Below are 9,451 nucleotides of genomic sequence, written 5' to 3' on the forward strand. Positions count from 1 at the left end.
AAGGGAGGGGCCAAAGAGACGTGTTCCGCCCAGTTAAATAAAGCTGTAAATTCATATTGAACCACTGGGAGGTGGTCTTGGCTCAGGAGGTGGACAAGTATGGAAGACCGAAGATGCCGTGGTATAAAATAAGGGTGAAAAAGGAGTCAATAAATTAATTACAAAAATGAAATAAAAATACATTAAATGCTTCAAAATGTAATTAATTTAATTTTCTGCTTATATTCCCAAACGATTTTTTTGCTATACTTTTTAACCTTTTATAAGATTTGTAATTTTAAAAAAGAGTTTCTGAAAATAACAGGATCAAACAGAAGTGTTACGAAGTGGGAACCTTTCCACACTGTTACACTGACTGTGTTTCAGCTCATTCAGGGCTGTTGTAATGGTGACGCTGGAGTAGAGTGAAGGTGGATGAAATGAAATACCTGGGGTCAACCATCCAAAAACAACGGACAGAGAATACAGGCTGGGTGGAGTGGGTGGAGATGAGTGTCAGGGGTGATTCGTAACAGAAGAATAGAAGAAAGAGTGAAATGGCAGGTTTACAACAGGGGTCGGCAACCCTGGGGACGGGTTAACTGATGGCACGACCATAGCTGGATTGGCCATCGGGCATACCGGATGGTGATTTTTCGTTTTTATGGGCCGATGATTTATTTATTTATTTATTTATTTGTAACGGTATAAACACTGAAAGGTGGTGGATTGGCCAGATGCTGGTCGATGTGTAAAAATAAGTCAGTTGTTTGGTGGTGGCTAGGGCTGGGCTATATCATACCATTCACGGTAATACCGGTGTAATGTTGGGCAATGATAAGAAAATGAAATATCGCGATAGAATATGGGTAAAACGCGCATGCGCGGTGTCTTTGTTTACATACACATGGCTGAGACGGAGAATGAGAAAGGCGAAAGCGGATCGTTGAATGAAACCATGAACCAGAACTGGTTTGTAAAAATGCTGCAGCTTCACTGGTGTGGAACTGGTTTAGCTTTCATCCGTCAGATACACAACAAAGCACTATTTTTGGTAGCGCATGCTAGCGGGCCGTCGTTATACGGAAAATACGGCGCACTTAAAATCAATCCTTTGATTTTTCTGAAAATCGACAGAGCCCCTTATAATCCCGTGTGCCTTATGTATGAACTCTGGTTGTGTTTACTGACCTCGAAACGATTTTATGTACACGGCGCTCAAAAATCTGTTAAATGTTTCAGTACGACTTTGCTTAGCTACGAAGCCGCACCGCTTGATGGATTGTCGGAGCATTACGGCTATCGTAGGCGGAGCCTCGCGGAGTGATACTGTGCTTCAACATAATGTTACCATACTGTGTGTGTATAACCTCTTTAAGTTCTGTGGATATTATACATGGTTATGCTGAGGATGTGTCGGCCAGTTTCCACTGGAAATGCCTTTTGGTTAAACTGTCAGCGAGGAATTTGCATTTGCACTGTTAAATTTTTTTATATAACTTAAAAAGCTGCTTGTGTAAGTGAAAATACATTGATGGGGTTTTTTTTGCACTAATAAAGTTGAGGAGTTGTAAAGTATTTTGTCTAGTGTCAATTATATCGTCAGTTATATCTTATCGCAAATTTTCAAATGTATATCGTGATAAATATTTTTGGTCATATTGCCCTGCTCTAGTGGTGGCTATGGCGGAGCTTCCACAGAGGCAACAGGTGGATGAGGGGAAAGTGGAGGCAGGAGAGACCCGAGGCGGGCGCCGGTCCAAGTATCAGGTGAACTGAACTTCAGGTAAGAAGTTATGACCTGCAGTCTATCAGGGTCAGATATAAACCAAGTTTAGATGGAGTTTATTTTTGTTAGGCTGACTTTTTCGTACTGCGTATTAGCTAGCATGACGGGTTTCCATACAGCTGGGTGGGTGCTATGATGTTACTGATGGTGAACTTTATTTTATTCATAAGGTTAGTTAGTAAAGTTTCCAACCGTCCCCTAAAAAACGGAATCGTTCCGCATTCAGAGAAAATATTGCACGTTTCGTGTTGAGCTGAGAAGGAACACAGTTTGTCCCGGACTTCAGCTAGAATGAAAAAGACACAAAGCTGGATTTATTCTGTCTTTGCTGCACAGCTGCCTCTTCTCTCATCCTCTCACCCTCCCTCTCCTGTTGCTACTTCAATCATGAAACTGATCAATGATCAGCTGATCGTCTCTCTTGTTTGTTTATCGCCCACTTTGCCAGCGGTTGTCTCGCTAAACAACAGCAGCACGTTTAAGCTTGATCAGCTGTTGTTAGAATTGATTTAATATTAATTTCTAGTATCAGCTGATGTTTGCTGGAGCCACAGCTGTAAAGCTGCTGGTCATGATATCGGTTTGGTGAGAGGGAAACATGAAGATGAAACCAGGAGATGTCCTTACTGGATCATCAGAGCTGAACAGGTGATGGAGAAACAGGTTTACCTTTTAGGTGACATGAATGAGTTGAAGTTATGAACTGTTTCTGAGAGACAAATAACCCCAGGATCCTTTTCTAAGTAGCTGACAGCTGGTAACTGTGCAGGGGCGGGTCTAGCAAAGTTTTGCCAGGGGGCAGGTAGGGCATTAACAGGGAGAGGGGGGCACAAAGAAATACTTTTCTTTCTTATTCTCATTTAAAATGTCTCGTTTTTATTAAATAATTATCTGAATTTTACAACCAAAGTTTTTACCTGATGTACAATGTATAGAAATCATACATATACCAACAAGACTGTACATCACTGTCACAGCAGCGTCTGTTTTCATTCAAAGGCTTTATGGCTTTAATACCTGGGGGGCCGGTCTCTAGTCAAAATGCCCGGGCAGATGTTTTGTCCCAGTCCAGCCCTGGGCACGACACACAGTGAGTTAATCTGAGAAGGTGCATTAAAAAATAAATGGCCGGGCCAGCGGTGCACATCGCAGATTAGCTCACATACACACATTAGTTGTGCCGCTTCTTAATGACGGCATCTTAGCTAACAACCCCAACTACCAGACTCAACTTGTAATTGGCTAAAAATCACTTCGCCTACCGGTGAGAGGGACGTTGCTAGCTGGCAGTTTTTTCAAGCGATGTTGAAATTTCCACATTCCAACACTTCAAATGCTTCAGCAGCTGTCGGCTCAGCGCAGCATCAGCACCACGTAAATACACGGATACATCCGTAGACTCGAGGCAGAATTCACAATGTGTTTTCAGGACTTTCAGGCGTTTGGACCAATGTTTTCTTTTCTGATCAAACCAGAAGCTTTAATAAGCAGCTGGTTGTCTCACATTAACTGGCTGAGTTAATGCCAGTTAATGCGACATCGAAACGCAGCTGATTGAACTGAACAGCTCGACTCTGTGGGGTCAAAGTTTGCAGAACTACGAGCGCAGCTGGACTCCACAGCTGTGCGTGTTCATGGAGCTGCATGTTCACCTGCTGGACGTCACTACCTGACAAGTTTACCTGTCTTCAGAACATTGCAGAGGCCTTATTGACAGTATTTGGCTCTACATGTCTGTGTGAGCAGGTTTTCTCTCACATGAGTCCTGAGGCAGCCTCTGAATGCTGGACACTCGGAGACCTGTGTCTCTGAGTGGGAGACCAGAGATCACAGTAACATGTGTGTCTCTGTATTAACAAACATGCCATGTTGGCCCAGTTTATTTTTCTTATCATTGTTGTGAGGAGGCCATAAATAGCATTGGCATTTTCTGTTGTTCAGTTCATTTGCTGTTATGGATAAAAAGTCTTTTTTTGTTTCAAAATAGCTGATAACTATTTGCTGACAGCTGCCAACATCTGCAAACAAATATGATTCTATAAAGTGGTTCTATGTAGTGTGTAACTGTTGATATACAGCCTTATTACATTTATTGCTAATGCAATCATATGGCACACTGACCTCTGAGGAAACTTTAGATGCACTCATCATCAGAAAGGTTGCCGACCCCTGAAATAGACTGTGTTTGTGATTTGAAGGAGCTATACACTGTGTACGACAAATACCATAATCATGGCCTTATAAACCCGTTTAAATAGGCTGTTCCCTATAAGCACAAATCAAAATCAGAACTGAACTTTCTGATATTGCACCTTACCGTTTCAAACAACTCTATATTTTAGCACTAAGTTGCAAATTGTTACATTTAAAAAATTTGTTAGTCACCCTTTTTCTACTTTTATTTATTTCTGCTGCACATAAACTGTCAGGGTCCTGGGACTGGGCGACCCAGGATCCCTGAGCAGTCATGTATTATATTATTATTATTATTATTGTTGTGTATTTTGGTGTTGCTCCCCCTTCCCTGTGCTTGTGTATATGTGTGTGTGGGTGGCTGAGCACTTGTTTATAGGCGGCGTCAGGCCTGGAGGGTGTGGCCCTGCAAGGGGACTGGCCACACCCGAAGCCACACACCTGCTGCTGATCAGGCCTCGTCGGGGGAGCTACTTAAGAGAGTCTTGGAGCTCCCACCGACGCGGGATCATTGCATGAGACTCCACGTTAGGCACCCTGTCTAAGTTTAGTCAGAAAGTGTATGCCTGCCATTTCTGAGTGTCCTGACAGCTGCGCTATTGTTTCCCGCAGGAAGAGCGTGGAAGGCACGGAGAGCAGCGAGCACCGGGGGGTGCTGACACGGGAGCAGAGAGCACACGGACTATTCACGGGAGACACGACACGGGAGTCTGGGAGAACACGGGGATTTATTGTTACGTTGTTTTCACTCTGTAAATAAACACTGTTTGTACATAGAGCACCGCGCCTGGGTCCTCCTTCCCCACTCCTTCCACGGTGTGCCATGCCATACCGTGACATAAACAGATCTTTGCATTTGTTTCTGCACTTGTACACATTTGATTCTGTTATACACATGAATTTACAGACCCTTTATTAGGTACACCTGTAATCAGACAATGATATGTTAGCAACTCAATTAATTTAGGTATGTACAAACAATCAGTACAAACCTGCTGAAGTTCAACAACAACTTCTGGATGGTAGTGTCAGAATAAACAACATGAAACCATGGATCCATACTGGCTTATATCAGTGGTAATAGAGTGGGGGATATGTTCTTGGCACACCTTGGACCCCAGCTGAGCATGATTTAAATGTCACAACCTTTCTGACCACAGTGTACACATCTTCCGATGGCGGCTTCCAGCAGGGTAACATTTAATGTAATCTGAAACTGGTGTCTTGAAGAGGAAACTGAGTTCACTGTGTTCAGATGATCTCCACAGTCACCAGATCTCAATCCAATAGAGGGTCTTTGAAATGTGTTAGAGCGGGAGATTCACATCATGGATGTGCAGCCAACATGTCTGCAGCAGCTGTGTGATGCTATCATGTCAAACATGAGATTTGGGGCCAAAAACTATGAGAAATGTTTCCAGGACCTTGTTGAATGTATCCCATGGAGAATTAAGGAAAAAAAGGCATCCACTCAGTGCTAGTAAGGTGTCCCTAATAAAGTGTCCAGTGATGTATAAAATATCTGTATACTGAAAATAAAAATGTCATTTTTTTCTCCTTGCAGCAGTGCAGTCACAGTCACTTCCATGCACTTTGCCATTTGCGGCACATGATGGCAGCATATGTCTATATTGTGATACGGCGCGGGCAGACATTTTAGCACATATTGAAGAACAGAGCACAAATGTGTTACTGAGAAACTGTGTAGAGTTTAAATGTTAGTATTTGAATTAATCTTCACTCAGCATCAGTCATGTACAAAACACTCTGATGTCACCATGAGGCCTTTGGTGGAGTTGGAGCTGATTCAGTGGGACAGAAGTGGACTGGATGTCTGAGTATTAAAGTATAGTTTTATTTATTATTATTATTTTATGAGCTAAAATTATGCTATGACTTGAAAATGGAAGGAACGATTGATATTTAAATGAATTTATTTTAATTAAACTTTTTAAATTAAACACTGGAACAAAAAACTTTTAAGTGTTCTTGTTTTTCTAGACATTTTTTCTTTCCTTTTTTTATTTTGTTATTTGCAGTTGCTCCACTTCCAGCTGCACAGGAAAAGTTTGGTCCTCTTCCTACAGATTCCTAATGAAAACAAGGCTTATATTTAACCAGTCCAGTTAACCCTCCTGGCTCCAGCTTTTTTCTAGTCAACTGAAAGGTTATATTTAAACACCAGCTTCAGGTCTTACTATTTTAATATCGCCCATTGCATGTTCCACAAGCCTTTTCTGTGCACGTAGTAAAAAAGACTCCTGTAAAAATGAACTAAGTGATTATATGACAAAAACAGACACCAGGAGCTCCTTTAGGCCCTCGGTCTGGGGTCTGCAGATCTAAGTAGTTTTTCTAGATGAGGGGGGAGGCAACTCCAGGCCTCGAGTGCCGGTGTCCTGCAGGTTTTAGATCGCACCCTGGGTTAACACACCTGAATCAAATGATTAGTTCATTACCAGGCCTCTGGAGAACTTCAAGAAATGCTGAGGAGTCATTTAGCCCTTTAAATCAGCTGTGATGGATCATGGACACATCTAAAACCTCCAGGACACCAGCACTCGAGGCCTAGAGTTGCCTACCCCTGTTCTAGCGGATCCCACTGCTTGAATAGGATTCCCGTCTCTTTCCGTGTAAATAACACATCCAGCTGTCTGCATGATCTCAAAGAAAATATGAGTCATTCAGCCAGAGGCATATTGAACCCCAATGAAAAGGACAAAAACATGTATCTAAATGGAAGCAGCGGTGTGGTGAACAACCACAATCTTTGCTATGGAATTGTAAAGACAGATGGATCCACTGTGTGTAAGGATACACCTCTGACATGCTCACCAGCTGGTGTCAAAATACCTGAAACTTCAACCTTCTTTCATTGCCCTAGGATCCACCTAAGTGGGTCAGCCCTCTGCAGACCCATCCAGGTGTGGACGGGGCCCAGAATGGGCATGGCGTCTGGTCATAGCCTCATACACAACAACTGTATACTCTTATACCCTTCTATCATGGCCACCATTGAGCTTTTTAGTCACTCTGTAGCTCTTCTGCAGGATCAGCACTCCCCACCTTAATCACTGTCTCCCATGAGTTTGCTGGGGGTTGTCCTTCACTGGTTTTTGATGGGCTCTCACCTCTGCAAACCACAAGACCTGTTCTTTTTGAGATGCTCTGATTGAGCTGTCTATCCATCACCAGTTACCTTGTTGTTTCCTTGTATGTTTTTCCTGTTACCAGCACATCAGTTTGACTGATGTACAGTGGCACATACAAGAAATTCCAGTTCTGCTTTCTTACGCACATTGTGGAGATTTTTTGGAATTTTGGCAATGCCTCCACAGACCGCAATGATCTCACGCTAAACAATGATAAACATTCAGCTACAGGCATAAGCTGGGTAAATACATACAGGGAGGAACGCTATAAGTTAATCTATAATGGTATAATCCAAATGTAATAATGTAAATGTGTACATACGTAAGATACCTAAATATGTTAAAAATATGCATGAATGTACAACCGCACTGCCAAAGAAATCGCAGCACTGTGTAAAATGTGACGTGCTGTTGTAATAGATGCAGAATGTGGTTTAGCATTGTCTTGCTGAAATATGCAACGCCTTCCCTGAGAAAGACATTGTCAGGATGTATGGTAACATATAAAACCTGTAGTACTGAAGCTGAACTTCCTGATATGCGAGCTGCAGATTCCAGAGTCACTAACGGCTGATCGAGACTTTTGTTGTGAATCTGTAAAGCTTGTGGAGACACTTACTTATGTGGCTGACACTGACACCAGCATTAATGGTTGTGTGTTATATGGTAATTACCTCATGGTCGTGTCCTGGTGTTCCACAGTACTGATTGGCAGAGAAGGGCTGATCTAAGGGCAAAAAATAAAGATGTTGTTTACACCTCAAATATTTCTGGAGCTGCAACCGTTTTATATGTAGTGGCAGCCATGACCGAAACAAATCAAATTCTGCAATTTTCTTTTCTTCTAAATCTTTGCTGTTGATCATTTATTGATCAAGGGACACAAATTGATTCTTCAAGCTACATTCATATAGTTTTATCAGTGTTCCTCCAAGAATTCAGGGACATTTGTGAATCCTTATATTGATGCTATGCTCATTATTCAATAATTGTTATTGTCTGACTGATAAACTCACAACTGGGGCAAAAAGCAGCTGGAAGTGGAGACGAGAAATCAACAGTATACTGAACAGGCCAATCAGAGTAGCAGTGGGCTGTCACATGATGTGTGACAGCCCACTGCTACTTTGCTATCTTTGCGCACATCAGGTTACAATATAAATTATGTTGTAGGGTTTCAGAGAGGTTTGCATTACGATGCACCTGTAAATTCTTCTACTATACACCCCCAGCAGAGACACTGGCTTTTGAACTGAGCGCTGACAACAAGAGGAGTTCCTCTCCTCTTTAGTCAGAAGGATGAAGTCTCACCACAGAGCAGTTTTTCTGTTCATTTTAAATGAGCTTTGGTCCAGATAAGTTGGCAGCAGATAGGATTTCTGGATCATGTTCACATGTGGCTTCTTCTTTAAATGACAGTCTTAAGCTGCATTAATGAGCTTAAGATGGCAGATGTTTCTTCTTAGTAACACTTGCTTTTCCAGGCTTTTGTTGCCCCAGTCCCAACTTTTTTTTTTTTTTTAAATTGTTGCAGCCTTCAAACTCAAACTGAGCTATTTTTTCTCCATGAAATAGGAAAATAGTTTCTGTTCTATTGTGAATAAAATATGGATCTATGAAATTTGGAAATTTGTGTTATTTCATTCTGTTTTTATTCACATTTCCCAGCATCCCAACTTTTCTGGAATTAAATCTTTATATCACAAAGTTGTATTATAAGCATAAAAACAGACAATACTCACCACAAATGGGTGTTGCACAAGAAAATGATTTTCTCGAGGGCACTGCCTTCTTACTTAAATGTAAAATTATTTTCAAAATACACTTATATTCAAGTATAATATTGAGGTAGACATCCATTCAATCAGTATATTAGTATTAAAAATGGGCAATTTATCCTTCATATTACACTAGTCCAAAAAACATATTCTGCTTTTTACTACCGTACCCTTAAACATTAACAGTTTACAAAGAAAACTAGTGGAAATATGTAGCCTATTAAAGGTGGCACATTTAAATATATTGAACCAAATAGTACTGTGTAAAGTAAGAATTCAACTAATTTCATATTAAAATGCTTTGACATTTACAGCACGTTACAGACATCAAAGGGAAATCTATTGCACGTAAAAAAAACTTCTGACAGAAACTGAGAGTCGGTGCGCTGTGCTGCTGTCTGAGAGTAGGATGAGAGAGAAAGGAAGAGATGATGCCTCTGACCGGCCGTACCCTCGGCGTGGGTTGCGTAAGCACTAATGCATTCTGCAGCTCTAGAGCATGTGCGCATGGTTGTACTGGATGAGCCGGTCCCTGCGTGTCATCTGATGCTGTGGTGTGG

The 9,451-nt window shown here is 41.6% G+C and overlaps 1 long non-coding RNA gene across 2 annotated transcripts; it reads left to right on the plus strand.

Moving 5' to 3' along the window:
- Positions 1 to 139: 139 nt before the first annotated feature.
- LOC309692578 lies at positions 140 to 7,834 on the plus strand. Of its 2 annotated transcripts, none has more exons than XR_014272367.1 (3): positions 140 to 951; positions 1,655 to 4,488; positions 4,574 to 7,834. It is a non-coding gene; the product is annotated as an uncharacterized lncRNA (long non-coding RNA). The 2 variants fall into 2 exon arrangements; XR_014272368.1 differs by lacking the exon at positions 140 to 951 and adding an exon at positions 1,345 to 1,495.
- The last annotated feature ends 1,617 nt before the right edge of the window (positions 7,835 to 9,451 follow it).

This window comes from Aulonocara stuartgranti (assembly GCF_965226115.1).
Source record: "Aulonocara stuartgranti genome assembly, chromosome: 17".
Taxonomy (NCBI): domain Eukaryota; kingdom Metazoa; phylum Chordata; class Actinopteri; order Cichliformes; family Cichlidae; genus Aulonocara; species Aulonocara stuartgranti.